The sequence below is a fragment of the Macaca nemestrina genome, chromosome 11 (assembly GCF_043159975.1).
Source record: "Macaca nemestrina isolate mMacNem1 chromosome 11, mMacNem.hap1, whole genome shotgun sequence".
NCBI classification, from domain to species: Eukaryota; Metazoa; Chordata; class Mammalia; order Primates; family Cercopithecidae; genus Macaca; species Macaca nemestrina.
The window spans coordinates 99,151,762-99,168,345 of record NC_092135.1 but is presented as its reverse complement, the minus strand read 5'-3'; the positions used below and the strand labels follow the sequence as shown (position 1 = coordinate 99,168,345).

The 16,584-nt window shown below is 44.4% G+C and overlaps 1 protein-coding gene and 1 pseudogene across 2 annotated transcripts in view; one reads left to right on the top strand and one right to left on the bottom strand.

The window, feature by feature from the left end:
• The window catches only part of LOC105468105 (caspase 8), a 59,620-nt gene that overhangs the window by 30,745 nt on the left and 12,291 nt on the right, over window positions 1–16,584 (bottom strand). The gene's annotated exons all lie outside the window — the stretch shown is intronic.
• On the top strand, window positions 2,837–3,270 carry LOC139357189 (protein shisa-5 pseudogene; annotated as a pseudogene).

Here is a 16,584-nt window from a genome sequence, read left to right as displayed (position 1 = left end):
CTTCTGCTTTCTCAAAAAAACTACTGCAGACAAGAATCCATACTACGGATTTAGAAAGGAAGAAACTGAGTTTGTTAGGCTCTCATTCCAATATTCATGTCACTGAACTAGCTTTTCCAGAATTTTCTTTTCTTTTTTTTTTTCTTTTGAGATGGAGTTTTGCTCTTGTTGCCCAGGCTAGAATGCAGTGGTGGGATCTCGGCCATTTTTTATTTTATTTTTTTTTTTGAGACAGAGTCTCACTCTATTGCCCAGGCTGGAGTGCAGTGGTGCCATCTTGGCTCAATGCAACCTCCGCCTCCCAGGTTCAAGCGATTCTCCTGCCTCAGTTTCCTGAGTAGCTGGTATTACAGGCACACGCCACCACGCCCAGCTAATTTTTGTATTTTTTTTTTTAGCAGAGATGGGGTTTCACTGTATCAGCCAGGCTGGTCTTAAACTCCTGATCTCAGGTGATCCCACCTCAGCCTCCCAAAGTGCTGGGATTACAGGCATGAGCCACCGCACCTGGCCAAAGCATATGCTTACCGCAGGATCCAGCAATCACGTTTCTAGATACTTGCCCAAATTAGTTGAAAACTTATGTCCATGCAAAAACCTGAACATGAATATTTATACCAGCTTTATTTGTAATTCATAACTGCCAAAAGTTGGAAGCAACCCAGATGTCCCTCAGTAAATGAATGGATAAACTGTGGCACATCCATACCATAGATTATTATTCAGCAACAAAAAGAAATGAGCTATCGGCCAGGCGCAGTGGTTCAAGCCTGTAATCCCAGCACTTTGGGAGGCTGAGACGGGTGGATCACGAGGTCAGGAGATCGAGACCATCCCGGCTAACACGGTGAAACCCCGTCTCTACTAAAAATACAAAAAACTAGCCGGGCGAGGTGGCGGGCGCCTGTAGTCCCAGCTACTCGGGAGGCTGAAGCAGGAGAATGGCGTGAACCCGGGAGGCAGAGCTTGAAGTGAGCTGAGATCCGGCCACTGCCCTCCAGCCTGGGTGACAGAGCGAGACTCCGTCTCAAAAAAAAAAAAAAAAAAAAAAAGAAATGAGCTATCAAACCATGAAAAGGCATGGAAGAGCCTTAAATGAATATTACTATGTGAAAGAAGCCAATCTGGAGAGTCCGCCTCCTGTATGATTCCAACTGTGACATTCTGAAAAAAACTATAGAGACAGTGGTTGCCAGAGAGTTGTCAGGGGAGGAAGGGTAAGTAGGTTCAACACAAGGAATTTTTAGGGAAGTGAAATTATTCTGTACAATATTGTAATGGTTCTACATGGCATTATTCATTTGGTAAAACCACTAGGATGTACAACACCAAAAGTGAACCCTAATGGAAACTACGGAACTTTAGTTCAGAATAATTTATTGATGGGATTCAGGACATGCTACCACAAAATATGGCACCATGACTGACATGGTTTGGATTTGTGTCCTCACCCAAACTCCTGTCCAATTGTAATTCCTAATGTTGGAGGCGGGGCCTGGTGGGAGGTGATTGGATCTTGGGGGTGGTTTCTAACAGTTTAATTTCTAAGAGTTTAGCACCATCCCCATAGTGCCGTTTGCATGGCAGAATTCTCATGATATCTGGTTGTTTAAAAATATGTGGCACCTCCCTGCTCTCTCGCTTCCCCTGCTCCAGCCACATGAGATGTCTCGCTCCCCCTTTGTCTTCCACCATAATTGTAAGTTTCCTGAGGCCTCCCCAGAAGCCAAGTAGATGCCAGCATCATGCTTCCTATACAGTCTGTGGAACCATGAGCCAATTAAAACTCGTTTCTTTATAGATTACCCAGCCTTGGGTATTTCTTTATAGCAATGCAAGAACAGACTAACACAATGATATATTGAATATTTTAAGCTGAAGGAATTTGCAAAAGCAGCATGTGCAGGAAGGGTTTTCTGACCTTCCCCTGAAGCCAGGTCATAAGACCCTCGGGTGAGAGATGCCCTCCCTATACCTCGTGGAAAGGAGCGTCCGTATCTCTGAAGATGAAGGGACACAGAGAGGAATCTAACTAAACAAACGGGCCTTGATAAGCTTCCCCCAGCGGACTACACTTACTTCAAACTCTTTGCTCTACCATATTCTCCACAACTGTCCACCCTTTATCAAACTGTAACTGCTTCTTGGAGTCTTCATTTCCTTATAAAGGCTTCCATGTCACATACAACTTATATTAAATATGTTTATGCACTTTTCTCCGATTAATCTGTCTTCTGTTATAGGGTTGTCAGCCATGAACTTAGAAGGATAGAAGGAAAACGGATTTGTCCTCCCCTACAATATCAATATTGGTCCATCACTTGTAACAAATGTACCACACTAATGCAAGATGTTAATAACGGGAAAGTGTGGGAAGGGGAGAAGGGTGGGAGGCGGAGGGTATATGGGAACTCTCTACTTTCTGCTCTTTCTTTTTTTTTTTTTTCTTTCTGAGACAGGGTCTCTCTCTGTCACCTAGGCTAGAGTGCAGTGGTGTGATCTCAACTCACTGCAACCTCCGCCTCCTGCGCTCAAGCGATCCTCTCGCCTCAGCCTCCCGAAGTCAATCTGATTAAGACTCAACAATAAGAAAACAACCCGACTGAAAAGTAGGCAAGAGATCTGAACAGACACCTCACAAAAAGATATGCAGATGGCAAATAAGCATATGAATAAGCTAGGACGACAGGTGCACACCACCATGCCCAGCTAATCTGCTCTATTTTTTCTCTAAACCTAAAACTGTTATTAAAAAATAACCTATTGGTGCTTCCTGTGGCCGACGTCATCTGGAGGAGATTTGCTTTCCTTTTCTTCAAAAGGGGAGAAAGTTGAAACTGAGTGGCCCACGATGGGAAGAGGGGAAGCCCAGGGGTACAGGAGGCCTCTGGGTGAAGGCAGAGCCTAACATGGGGTTCAAAGCAACCTTGGCCGTTGGCCTGACCATCTTTGTGCTGTCTGTCGTCACTATCATCATCTGCTTCACCTGCTCCTGCTGCTTTCTGTACAAGACGTGCCACCGACCACGTCCCTCCAAGTGTGCCACCCAGCTACCCTGGACCAAGCTACCAGGGCTACCACACCATGCCGCCTCAGCCAGGGATGCCAGCAGCACCCTACCCAATGCAGTACCCACCACCTTACCCGGCCCAGCTCATGGGCCCACCGGCCTACCACAAGACCCTGGTTGGAGGAGCAGCCGCGCCCTACCCTGCCAGCCAGCCTCCTTACAACCCAGCCTACATGGATGCCCCCAAGGCGCCCCTCTGAGCATCCCCCAGCCTCTCTGGCTGCCACTTGGTTATGTTGTGTGTGTGTGAGTGGTGTGCAGGCACGGTTCCTTACGGCCCATGCGTGCTGTGTGTGTCCTGCCTGTATATGTGGCTTCCTCTGATGCTGACGAGGTGGGGAACGATCCTTGCCAGAGTGGGCTGGGACCAGACTTTGTTTTCTTCCTCACCTGAAATTATGCTTCCTAAAATCTCAAGCCAAACTCAAAGAATGGGGTGGTGGGGGCACCCTGTGAGGTGGCCCCTGAGAGGTGGGGGGTTCTCCAGAGCACATCTGGAGTTCTTCTCCAGCTTACCCTAGGATGACCAAGTATGGCCTGTCACACCAGAATGACGCAGCTTTCTGTATGATGCAGATGTGTCCTGGTTTCGGCAGCGTAGCCAGCTGCTGCTCGAGGTGATGCAGGCGAAACTTGGGATCTAACCAAGTTGGGCTTTGATCCTTTAGGCAGATGTCCCATTGCTCCCTGGAGCCTGTGTCGTGCCTGTTGGGGGTCAGGTGGCCCCCTGATGCCAGAACACCTCAGGCAGAGCCCTCCTCACCTGATAGCTGTCTGCCTGGACTGTCCCCTGTCCCTGCATCTTCCCTGGGACCACCCAGAGGGCCACATCCACACACAGCCTAGCTGTCCACAGGGAGCTCTGCTGCCCTTGCTGCCCCTCCCTTCCCACAGGTGAGCAGGGCTCCTGTCCACCAGCACACTCAGGTGTCTTCCCGGCAGTGTTTTCATTTTATTTTAGCCAAACATGTTGCCTGTTTTCTGTTTTAAAACATGATTAGTTGATATGAGACTGAAACCCCAGGGTTGTGGAGGGAAATTGGCTCAGAGAGACGGACAACCTGGCAACTTTGAGTCCCTGCTTCCCCTGACACCAGCCTCATGGAATATGCAACTCCTGTACCCCAGTCCAGGGTGCTCTGGCAGCAGGGACACCTGGGCCAAGGGGCCATCTGAACCAAAGGTGTGGTATGGGGCCCTGGATGGCAGCTCTGGCCCAGACATGAATTCCTCGGTGTTCCTCTTCCCTCTATTACTGTTTCACCAGAGCTGTCTTAGCTTCGAATCTGTTGTGTTTCTGAGTCTAGGATCTGTACCCTTGTTTATAATAAATGCAATCGTTTGGAAAAAATAAAATTAAAATAATCTATTAATTTTTTAAAGTCTCCCACTGTATTCTCACTTGATACATGAGTAAAGGTGATACTGAGGTGCAGTGAAAAAAGGATGACAGATCAACAAGATAGCCATATAAAAATAAAATGAACCTTGATTTCCTACCCACGCAAAATTCAAATCCAGGTGGATAGTCAATCTAAATATAAAAAGGAAGCAATTGACCAGGCGCAGTGGCTCACGCCTGTAATCCCAGCACTTTGGGAGTCCAAGGTGGGCGGATCACCTGAGGTCAGGAGTTCAAGACCACCCTGACCAACATGGCAAAACGCCCATCTCTGCTAAAAATACAAAACTTAGCTGGGCGTGGTGGGGGGGCACCTGTAGTCCCAGCTACTCATGAGACTGAGGCATGAGCATCACTTGAACCCAGGAGGCAGAGGTTGTAGTGAGCCAAGATCACACCACTGCACTCCAGCCTGGGCAACAGAGTAAGACTCTGTCTCAAAAAAAGAGAAAGCAATAAAACTTTATGAGCAATTCTAAGAGAATGGCTTTATGATATTGGAGTAGACAAAAACTCAAAAAGGACACAAAAAGTGCTGACCCTAAGGGAAAAAAAAATCAACAGGACCATTTTAGAATTAAGAGCTTCTTTTCGGAAAAATGATACCATTAAGAGAGTGATGAGGCAGGCTAGAGAATAGGAAAGGAAATGCTATGATAGGGAGTAATCTCCAATGTGTTGGTAAGTGAAAAAGGGGCGTGGCAGAACAGCATGGATAGAACAATGAACAGATACGGACAAAAAGAGCAGCCATTAGAAATTACACAACAGTGTCTCCTCTGCATCTCAGCCTTTTAATATCATAGATCAATAGTGCCAAAGTGAAAACACTGTCAATGAATTTCTGAAGGAAAATGTGCATCTTGTTTTAAGTTGAGTATCAACTGAAAGTCTCACTCAGGCTGAAAACCTAAATTGATGATGTTGCTACTTGGGATAGTCCATTACAATCGCCTCCATTGTCAGCTGCATCCACACCTCATCTGGACAGACATTCACTCGGCATGCAAGGTGGATGCTCATCAAAGCCCCCTTCTGCCGGGGCCTTCCTGCAACCAGCAACACTCAAGGACCCCCGCACTCGATCCACCCACAGGGCGTGGTTCCTCAGGATTTTCTTTCTCTACTCTCTATTATATTGTTCTGGATATTTTTCTTTACCTGCTTAATTACCAAAATAGTAGAAAAAGAGAGAGATTTTAATTACTATACTAAGGAAATGGAATGTTTTATCCTCAAAACTCAAGGCTGTCATTCATTAATAGGTTGTGCTGTCCAGGCACAGCAACTCACACCTGTAATCCCACCAATTTGGGAGGCTGAGGCAGGTGGATCACTTGAGGCCAGGAGTCCAAGAGCAGCCTGGCCAACATAGTGAGACCCCCATCTCTACTAAAAATACAAAAATTGGCCAGGCGCAGTGGCTCACACCTGTAATCCCAGCACTTTGGGAGGCCGAGGTGGGCAGATCACGAGGTCAGGAGATTGAGACCATCCTGGCTAAAACAGTGAAACCCTGTCTCTAGTAAAAATATAAAAAATTAGCCAGGTGTGGTGGCAGGCGCCTGTAGTCCCAGCTACTCGGGAGGCTGAGGCAGGAGAATTGCTTGAACTCGGGAGGTGGAAGTTGCAGTGAGCCGAGATCGTGCCACTGTACTCCAGCCTGGGCAATAGAGTGAGACTCCATCTCAAAAAAAAAAAAAAAAAAAAAAAACACACACACACACACACACACACACAAGAATTAGCCAGGAATGGTGGCATGTGTCTGTAGTCCCAGCTAATTGGGAGATTGAAGTATGAGAATCACTTGAACCTGGGAGGCAGAAGTTGCAGTGAGCCAAGATCACACCACTGCATTGGGCAACAGAGTGAGGCTCTGTTTCAAAAAAAAAATAGGTTGTGCTAATGAGGATTCTCAGAGAAATCCTGTAGCCCCTGGGGAAATGTGGAGCTGAGGGTCAAGGTCACAAACAGAAGGAAGGAGCCTTCAGCCTGGATGCTACAGGGACCCAGCAAGCTCTCAGTAGGCTCCAGAAGCAACCTAATTCACATACATGCAGTTAAAAGAAAAGTCTCGCCCTGATGTCCCAGTGGCCACCAGACACATATTCTCAACAGCCTAGATAATTCTTCCTAAAATTCTTCTTTTTGAAACGGAGTCTCACTCTGCTGCCCAGGCTGGAGTGCAGTGGCATGATCTTAGCTCACTGCAACCTCCACCCCGCCAGTTCAAGCAATTCTCCTGCCTCAGCCTCCGGAGCAGTTGGGATTACAGGCGCCTGCCACTGCGCCTGGCTAATTTTTGTATTTTTAGTAGAGATGGGGTTTCACCATCTTGGCCAGGCTGGTCTTGAACTCCTGGTCTCGTGATCCACCCACCTCGGCCTCCCAAAGTGCTGGGATACAGGCGTGAGCCACCGCGCCCAACTGACTTCTTCCTAAAATTCTAAGCAAATCTTACCCAAGGGCAATTGCAGCTCCTTTCTTGCCCCTCCCTGGCCCCCCAAAATTCCAAAAAACAATGAAAGTCAAATGAAGAACATTTTGCCAGCGTTCCAGTTGACACAACTTTTGCAATTTCTGCAGCCAGAACAGACTCTTAGCAAACTGGTGTGGGAGGGCTGGGATCTGAGCAGAACGTGAAGTTCACATTTTTTCAAAGCTGCAGGGCAGACCCTGGTGTGCAACAGCGAGAACACAGGCTGGGGAGTCAGGCAGCTGAACTGGGGGTGAGGCTGGTCGATTCAGCTCTTAGTCCCACTTCAACATTTCCAAATGTGAGAAATTAGACGAGAGGATGTCTAAGAACACTTTCCGTCCAAACATTTGATGATTGCATAATAATATGTTTTTTTCATTCAAATTATCATCTTGTTTTTCTTCTGCAGTTTCAGTGTGTGTGGGGTTGGGGTGGTCTTCCTGTTCCGAGACACGATGGCATAGATTCACTTTCCCCTGCTTCTCACCTCTAAGTACACCTAAATACCCTGGGAATAAATCAACAGACAATCACACAACAACCCTAAGAGGCGGAAAGTAGAGACAGACTGGCTGAGGACCCAGAGGCAGGAATAACACTGTGTTTGTGCCCTGGGCTGTCTTTTTATTCCCACACATGCCAGACTGAAAACGAAAGAGGCCTGCAATCCAGAACCACCAACAGGCCTAAATTAAAAAGAACAAATGGCCGGGCCTAGTGGCTCATGCCTATAACCCCAACACTTTGGGAAGCCGAGGCGGGCGGATCACCTGAGGTTGGGAGTTCGAGACCAGCCTCAACATGGAGAAACCCTGTCTCTACTAAAAATACAAAATTAGCCGGGCGTGGTGGTGCATGCCTGTAATCCCAGCTACTCAGGAGGCTGAGGCAGGAGAATTGCTTGAACCTGGGAGGCGGAGGTTGTGGTGAGCCGAGATTGCGCCATTGCACTCCAGCCTGGGCAACAAGAGCGAAACTCCGTCTCAAAAAAAAAAAAAAAGAACAAATAAGGAAAAGCAACAAAAAGAAAAGCCTGCTCTCTCTGGCCAAAGGGCCAGGAAAGGGCAGCAAAGCGGAAACCCAGCAGGGAGATACATGCCCATGATTCACACCTGGGCAAGGACAGCTGACCTGGCCTGCAGCAGCAGGGTCAGCAGGAGCTGCCTGGAACCCATGCCTCACTCCAAACCTGGAGCCGTGGCAGGCTACTGTGGTGTTCCCCTGGGTCTATGATGAGGAAGTGGAAGCAGCAGATGATGAGGTTGCAACCAGACTCAGATTTCTAGCTTTGTTCGTGATATTCCGGATGGTTATCAAGTCCAACTAAACCTCCTCATGGCCGGGCACGGAGGCTCTTGCTTGTAATCCCAACACTTTGGGAGGCCGAGGTGGGTGGATCACTTGAAGTTAGGAGTTCAAGACCAGGCTAGCCAACATGGTGAAACCCTGTCTGTACTAAAAATACAAAAATTAGCCAGACGTGGTGGTGCATACCTGTAATTCCAGCTACTCGGGAGGCTGAGGCATAAGAATCACTTGAACCTGGCAGGTGGAGGTAGCAGTGAGATGGAGCCACTGCACTACAAGCTGGGTGACAGAGTAAGACTCTGTCTCAAAAATAAATAAATAAATAAATAAATAAACAAAAAACCTCCTTTTGAGGTCAGGTCAATCAGTCGGTGACACAATTCAGGTCTTAGATGGTAGATTCCCAGGCATAGAATGCATCTGATAATGGCCCCAGATTTGTGGCCCAAGCCACACATCAATGGGCCCAAGCATGGGGCATATATGATGGACGCCCTATGCTCTCTATCACCTCCAAGCAGCAGGGATGATTGAGTGTTTTAGTAGACAATTGAAGGACAGGGTTAAGTGACTGACAGGAGGGAATAAAAGAACCTCGGCCTGGACTATGCATCTCAGGGTAACAATCTGGGGTCCCAGTGTGGCAATTCCTCGAAGGGGCAGTCCATTTGCACTGCATATTTGATCAGACTGTCTACCTGCTTCCTTCTATTGCACAGCCTCAGTTTCTCTGGGGAACCCTACAAGGGTCCCCCTTCCCCTTCAATTCCTTTCTAAAGACTCAGATAGGTGAGAGATTAGAATAGCTATTAAAAAACAAGGCGTGCGAGACAGTAACCCTCTTCATCAGTCATTCCTTTGGTGCTAAGCATGGATTATTTTGCCTGCAAAAAATAATCACTATCAACGTGAGGCTTCTAATTCAACGTTTTCCATAAAGTGGCTTTGTTGCTTTGCCTGGTTATTTTCAAGGAATGAATATCAATGTATAGAAGAGAAACTATTTTTTTTTTTAGTCATCAGAGGATCCAGGCCAGATTACAGCCCACCTCCCTGGAGGATAGTCGGAAGATGCTACCCTCACCCATGTCACAGTGGGTGAGGAAAATCCCCCCAACTGACAGGACCTGAGCACCTATGAACCCATGAGCCAGGGTACAGAGGAGGGAGAAGTGGGAATCTAACCTTCCTTCTCTCTCTCCTACAGAATAGACTGTGTGACTTCCAAGTCACTAAATTCATTGATATGCCTGCCCAGGCAGTTCCCCACTGAATTTGACAAAATGCTGGATGTGTGCCCACAAATAAATACTTTGTTCCTGTGCCTCTGGATGCTGCAAACAAACATTTCTGTAAACATGGATTTTTCTGGTACCTAAGCTACCCCAACCATATTAATCTGCACACGATGCAATGCTGTGACTGGACTCTGACACTGCAGGAGCAGAACGCATTCTGAGACGTCAGCTTGCTCCTGCCCAAGTTGAAGGCAACTGGAACATCTGGGAAAAGGGGACTGGAATCCACCATCAGGGCTATTATAGCCTCATTAGTGGAGACACTTGCTCCCATCTTACATGGACTTTTCAATTCCACTTAAGGATTTTGCCAAAGAGGAGGGACTTCTGCCTGGTTGACCCCTGTGGTAATTTATGACATTTACACTCTCAGCACTATATGTGTTCCCTTGCAGTGTTACTTCCTGTACCAAAAGCATGCCTGGCCAGGTGCAGTGGCTCACGCCTGTAATCCCACCACTTTGGGAGCTGAGGCAGGTGAATCGCTTAAGGTCAGGAGTTTAAGACCAACCTGGCCAACATGGTGAAACTCCGTCTCCACTAAAAAAAATACAAAAATGGCCGGGCGCGGTGGCTCAAGCCTGTAATCCCAGCACTTTAGGAGGCCGAGGCGGGCGGATCACAAGGTCAGGAGATCGAGACCACAGTGAAACCCCGTCTCTACTAAAAATACAAAAAATTAGCCGGGCGCGGTGGCGGGCGCCTGTAGTCCTAGCTACTCAGGAGGCTGAGGCAGGAGAATGGCGTGAACCCAGGAGGCGGAGCCTGCAGTGAGCCGAGATCGCGCCACTGCACTCCAGCCTGGGCAACAGCGTGAGACTCCGTCTCAAAAAAAAAAAAAAAAAAAAAAAAAATTCGCCGGGCGTGGTGGTGAGCGCCTGTAATCCCAGCTACTCGGGACACTGAGGCAGGAGAATTGCTTGAACCCAGGAAGCGGAGGTTGCAGGTGAACCAAGATCGCGCCATTGCACTCCAGCCTGGGCAACAGAGCGAAACTCAGTCTCAAAAAAAAAAAAAAAAAAAAAAAGATGGACTCCAGGCAATTCCCATTGTTGGGTCATTTAACTAGAAAACACTGTGCACAACCTGTCTTTGACCCTCACTGAGGTCATGAATGCTGCTGTTTCAGCTTTGGAGGCATGATGGGCAAGCCTCAATTCCCAGGCCTAACTAGTGTTGAATAAGTACATAGTCCTTGACATACTGCTGGCCAAGCAGAGGCCCATGCAACTGGCAACACTTCATGCTGTCCTGATCAGTGAGACTGGCAAAGTAAAACAGTTCATTGTCAGGCTTAGGAAAAAAGCCTGTCTCTCTAAAGTAGACTCAATGGGCTATGGGAACAAATGGTCACACTGGGGCTCATGGTTGTGTTCTGTATTGCAGGCAGGCCTGATCATCCTGCTAGGAGTGATCTTGATCCTGACCATGGTCTGTTGTAACTGCAGACTAATAACCTGGCTCCTAACACAGACCATCAAAATCCAACCCATTCAGGTCCGTGATGGGGTAGCCTATGTTTCTCGCTTGGGCTCTGAAAAAAATCGAAGGATGGAGTTGAGGAGTTATTTGGGCTCCAGGCTAAAATCCTATGTGTAATCTGTCAGGCCCAGCCATTGGCAATTACAAACGCTTCACCTGGTAGGCCAAACAGGGGATTGCTGCCCCTGTACCCCTCACTCCCTCCACAGACTTGAACAGACTTGGTGCATAATCCATGCGTGGCAGGTCCTTGAGGGAGCTGCAGTCAGCACTCAGCCCATCGCCTCCTGCATGCCTCGGGACAGCCATGCTGTTAGGCGTATTAAACTAACTTATCAAATCACCTAACTTGTTCAATTGGCCAGGCCCTCCAAAACAGTGTGGAACAATACATTAAGAATGATATTATCATGTTCCTGAGTTTAATGAGAAGCTCTCCAAAATTTCCTAATTAGTATGATTTTTGATTTGGGTTTCTGGTAGGTATTTTTATCAAGTTAGGGACTTTTCCTTACCTATTAGCTTCCTAGCAGTTGATAAAAATCAGAAAGGGGTATTAAATTATCAAAAAGAAATGTCAGGATCTTTTGAGATGATTATAGAATTTTTCTGTCTCAGTTTCTTAAAAGTAAATTATTTACATTATGCGTGCAGATTCAAGGCTATGTGCACTTTGCAAAGTGAGTTGGGAAATTTCTTCTGTATCCTATAGCTGCCTTAATAACAGAAATTTTCTTGCGTGTAAATTGTTAATTGCTTTTAATTAAATGGAAATTAGGAAATTGACCTTTTTATGTATAGGAATCCTTTTCTATTGCTTTATCAATTATATTTTATTGTAGTAAGAACATTTAAGCAAGATCTACCCTCTTAGCAAATTTTTAAGTGTACAATACAGTATTGTTGACTATAGGTACAATGTGCAGCAGATCTCTAGAACTTACTCATCTTGCTTAACTAAAACTTTATGCTTGTTGACAGGCAACTCCTCATTTCCCCCTCCCCAGCCCCTGGCAAAACCACCATTCTACTCTTTGATTCTATAAATTTGACTACTTTAGATACCACATGTAAGTAGAATCACGCAGTATTTGTCTTTCGGTGACTGGCTTATTTCACTTAGCATAACGTCTTCAAGATTCATCCATGTTGTCACATATTATAGAATTTCCCTCTTTTATAAGGCTGAATAATATTCCATTTTATGTGAATACCACGTTTTCTTTCCCCATTCATGTGTCCATGGATATTTAGGTTGTTTGCACATCTTGGCTACTATAAATAGTGCTGCTATGACCATGGGAGTATAACATATTTAGAAATCAAGAAGTATGGTGCTTCTAGCTTTGTTCTTCCTCAAAACTGATTTAGCTATTTGTGGGCCTTTTTATACTTTAGAGGTTTTTTTCTGTTAAAAAAAAATCCATTGGGATTTTAATAGAGATCACACCAAATTTGTAGATTGCTTTAGGTAGTATATGCAATAGACTGATGTTTGTTTTCCCTAAAACTCACATGTTGAAACCTAATCCCCAATGTGTTGGTATTTGGAGGTGGGACCTTTGGGAGGTGATTAGGTCATGAAGGTAGAGCACTTATGAATGGGACTAGTGTCTTATAAAAGAAATCCCAGCACGCTCCATCACCCTAATTCCATGAGGACACATGGAGAAGATGGCTATTTATGAACTAAAAAGCAGGCCGTCACTAGATAGCAAATCTGCTAGCTACTTGATCTTGAATTTCCTAGCCTCCAGAACTGTGAAAAATAAGTTTCTGTGTTTTGTAAGTCGCCAGTCTATGGTATTCTGTTTTAGCAGGCTGAATGAACTAAGGCACTATATATGCATGGATTTATTTCTGATCTCTCTCTTTTCTTCTGATGGCCTACATGTTTGTTTTTATGCTATTCCCATGCTGTTTCAATTACTATAGCTTTGTAATATATTTGAAACATATTATGAATCCCATATATGAAAAGCTCACATCTAACATCATACTCAACAGGGAAAATTTTCTTATATATGGTCTTGATGTTAAGACTCTTTCTTTCTATTTCCAATTTGTTGAAAGTTTTTTTTTTTTTAATCACGAAAGGGTATTAAATTTTGTCAAATGCTTTCTCTGCATCTATTGAGATGATCATGTGATCTCTATATCCTTTACCCTGTTAATATGTCATTTCACATTGATTTATTTTTGCATATTGATCCATACTTGCATCCTAGAGATAAATCCCACTCGGTCATGATGTATGATTATTTAAATGCACAGTTGAATTTGATTTGCTAGTATTTTGTTATGAGTTTTTATATCTATATTCATATATTCATCAAGGATATTAACCTGCAGTTTTCTTTTCTTGTGGTGTCTTTGTTTGGTATTGGTGGCGGGTTAATGTTGGCTGCATAAAATGAATTTGGAAGTGTGCCCTGTTCTTCAATTTTTAAAAATAGTTTAAGAAGAACTGGCATTAATTCTTCCTGAGATGTTTGGAAGAATTCACCTGTGAAGCCATCTGGTCCTGGACTTCTTCGTTTTGGGAACGTTTTTGATTACTGACTAAACCTCCACATTAGTTACAGGTCTGTTCAGACTTTGTATTTCTTCATGATTCAGTTATCATAGATTGGAAGGTTTTATGAATTTATTCATTTCTTCTAGATTATCCAATTTGTTGGCATAGAATTGTTCATTGTAGCCTCATGATCCTTTTTATTTCTGTGGCATCAGTTGTAATGTCTCCTCTTTCATTTCTGATATTGTTTATTTGAGTCTTCTTTCTTACTTAGTCTAACAGGATTTGTTGATTTTGTTTATCTTTTCAAAAAAACCAATTCTTTTGTTGTTCTTTTCAAAAAATTTGTTGATTTTTTTTCTATTGCTTTTCTATTCTGTATTTTCTTAGTTTCTACTCTAATCTTTGTTATTTCCTTCTACTAATTTTGGGCTTAGTTCCTCTTCTTCCTCTTCTTCTTCATCTTCTTCTCCTCTCCTTGAGGCACAAAGTTAGACTGTTTACTTGAGATCTATCTTCTTTTTCACTGCAGATGTGTATTGCAAGAAAGTCCCTCTTAGTGCTGCTTTGCTTAGTACTGCTTTTATCCTGTAAGTTTGGATTGTCGTGTTTCTCTTTTTATTTATCTCAAGATGTTTCCTAATTTCTTTTTTGATTTTTTTTGGCCTAATTGTTGTTCAAAAGTACGTTGTTTAATTTCCACATATTTGTGAACTTTCTATGTTTCCTTCTGCCATTGATTTTTAGTTTCATTCCATCATGGTCAGAAAAGATACATGGTATGATTTCAATCTCTTAAATTTTCAAAGACTTGTTTTGTGACCCAATATGTGATCTACCTTGGAGAAAGTTCCATGTGCATTTGAGGAGAATGTGTGTTCTGCTGCTGTAGGGTGGAACGTTCTGTGTATTTCTGTTCAGTCCATTTGGTCTATAATGTTGTTTAAGTCCCCTTTTTCTTTATTAATCTTCTGTCTGAATGTTCTACCCATTATTTAAAGTACAGTGTTGAAGTAGGCATCATAGTTCTGCTCTTCTAAAGGGGAATGATTCTAATGCTTCTCTGTGGGTAGGGGGAATAGGAAAAGACAAAAATAACAGAAATTGTAAGACAGTGAATGGCCTTAAGAATTCTTTTCTGTCCTTGCAGACAATGGACCCTGAAGGAGAAGAGTGTTCCTGGGCCAAATCTGCATGCATACACACAGTTTGATCTGCCTGGTTTATGAGGCATTCACATCTAGGCCTTACCTCCCACATGCTAAAAATGGGTCTATTTGAGTAACACGGGTGCTTCAAAAGTCTCTGTGACTAATTTGAGGAGAAAAGGGGCACAGATGCAGAGGTAACTAGAAGGGATCATAAGTCCCCAGAATGCTCTGAAACTAGGGCCTTGCTGGTATCGGAAAGAAGGGCAAAAGAGAGCCAGACCTCAGGAACCTGGTTTCACTTATCAACAGACAAATGCTGTCCCAGCTCGCATCGGAAGCCACCAGGGACAATATCAAAAGTTTCACAATCACGCTGCAGTGTGAGCTTCCCGAGAGCAAGCTCTGGCAGGATCCAGGTAAGGATTGCCCGCCACCTGTGACGCCTCAACAGGGAGGAGCTCCTTGCTTGAAAAGGGAGAAAACTGCCAAACTGGAGATGAAGGAAACTGAAAGAAGTAGCCACTAAGAAAAAGCAACATGAACCCAAAGCACAATCAATCCAAGGTAACTGAGAATCCAGGAGAAAACAAATTAGAAAAGTAAACTGGTAAGTGTCTATGTAACTCCTTAAAAGGTTTGTTATTAACCAAAAAGTAAAAATCAAATCAGCCAATAACAACCAAAAAAAACCACTAGATATTAGATGAAGATATCCAATAGTGGAAGACAAATGCATTTTTAAGAAGTAAGGAAAAAACTGGTTGCAGTGGCTCACACCTGTAATTCCAGCATTTAAGAAGCTAAAGGTGGGCGGATTATTTGAGGCCAGGAGTTCGAAACCAGTCTGGTCAACATGGTGAAACCCCATCTCTAATAAAAATACAAAAAATTAGCCAGGCATAGTGGCAAATGCCTATAGTCCCAGCTACTCGGGAGGCTGAGGCAGGAGAATTGCTTGAACCCACGTGGCGGAGGTTGCAGTGAGCCGAAATAATGCCACTACACTCCAGCCTGAGTCACAGAGTAAGATTCCTTCTCAAGAAAAAAAAAAAAGAAAAAGAAAGAAAGAAGGAAAGAAAGAAAGAGAGAAAGAAAGGAAAGAAAGGAAAAAGAAAGGAAAGAAAGGAAAAAGAAAGGAAAGAAAGAAAGAAAAAAAGCAAGAAAAATAAATAAATAAATGTTCCAGTGTTTTATTGTTTCCTACGCTGAGGTGGGAGCGAATATTCTCTGAAATTTTCTTGTAGGTAACCTTTAGAAAATTTAAATGATATCCCATATATTCCAGGCATATCTTCTCAAACACAGCAAGTTCCCCACTTGTCCCACAAGATGCCCCAAGCCTTCTCAAGGCTCCTCTGGGTCATCTGGATTTCAGCTCAGCCTTAGTTTCCTGACAACATCATGTTGTTCTGTCATACTTTTCTCTTTTGCCTCCCTTGTTATTTGTTACCCCCGCTTGGAATACTCTTTCCTCTTTGATATCTCCAAAGTGTGAATCCACACAACACTGTCCACTTCCTCCAGGAAGTCCACCCGGACTGCTCCCACCTAGTATATCTCTTTCACATTCTTGCACATTCAGTCAGAAACCTACAGCTGCTCTCCATTTGCCAAGAGGTTGTTTTCTAAGTTTATACCAAGGTTGCTTGATGAGATCACAAAATGCCACTTCCCATTTTTCCCCTAGCTGGTTTTTTAACCCATGTCATGCCTGACATCTAAACCTACTGCTTGATCACTACACAAGGCTGGCCCACAGACTGCTTTGGCACAAAGACCAAAGACTACTAGGCTCAACGTTAATTCCTGTCTTTCTGGGCCAAGATAAAGCCAGAAGACACAGAGCCATCCACTGATGCACCAGTAAATTAAT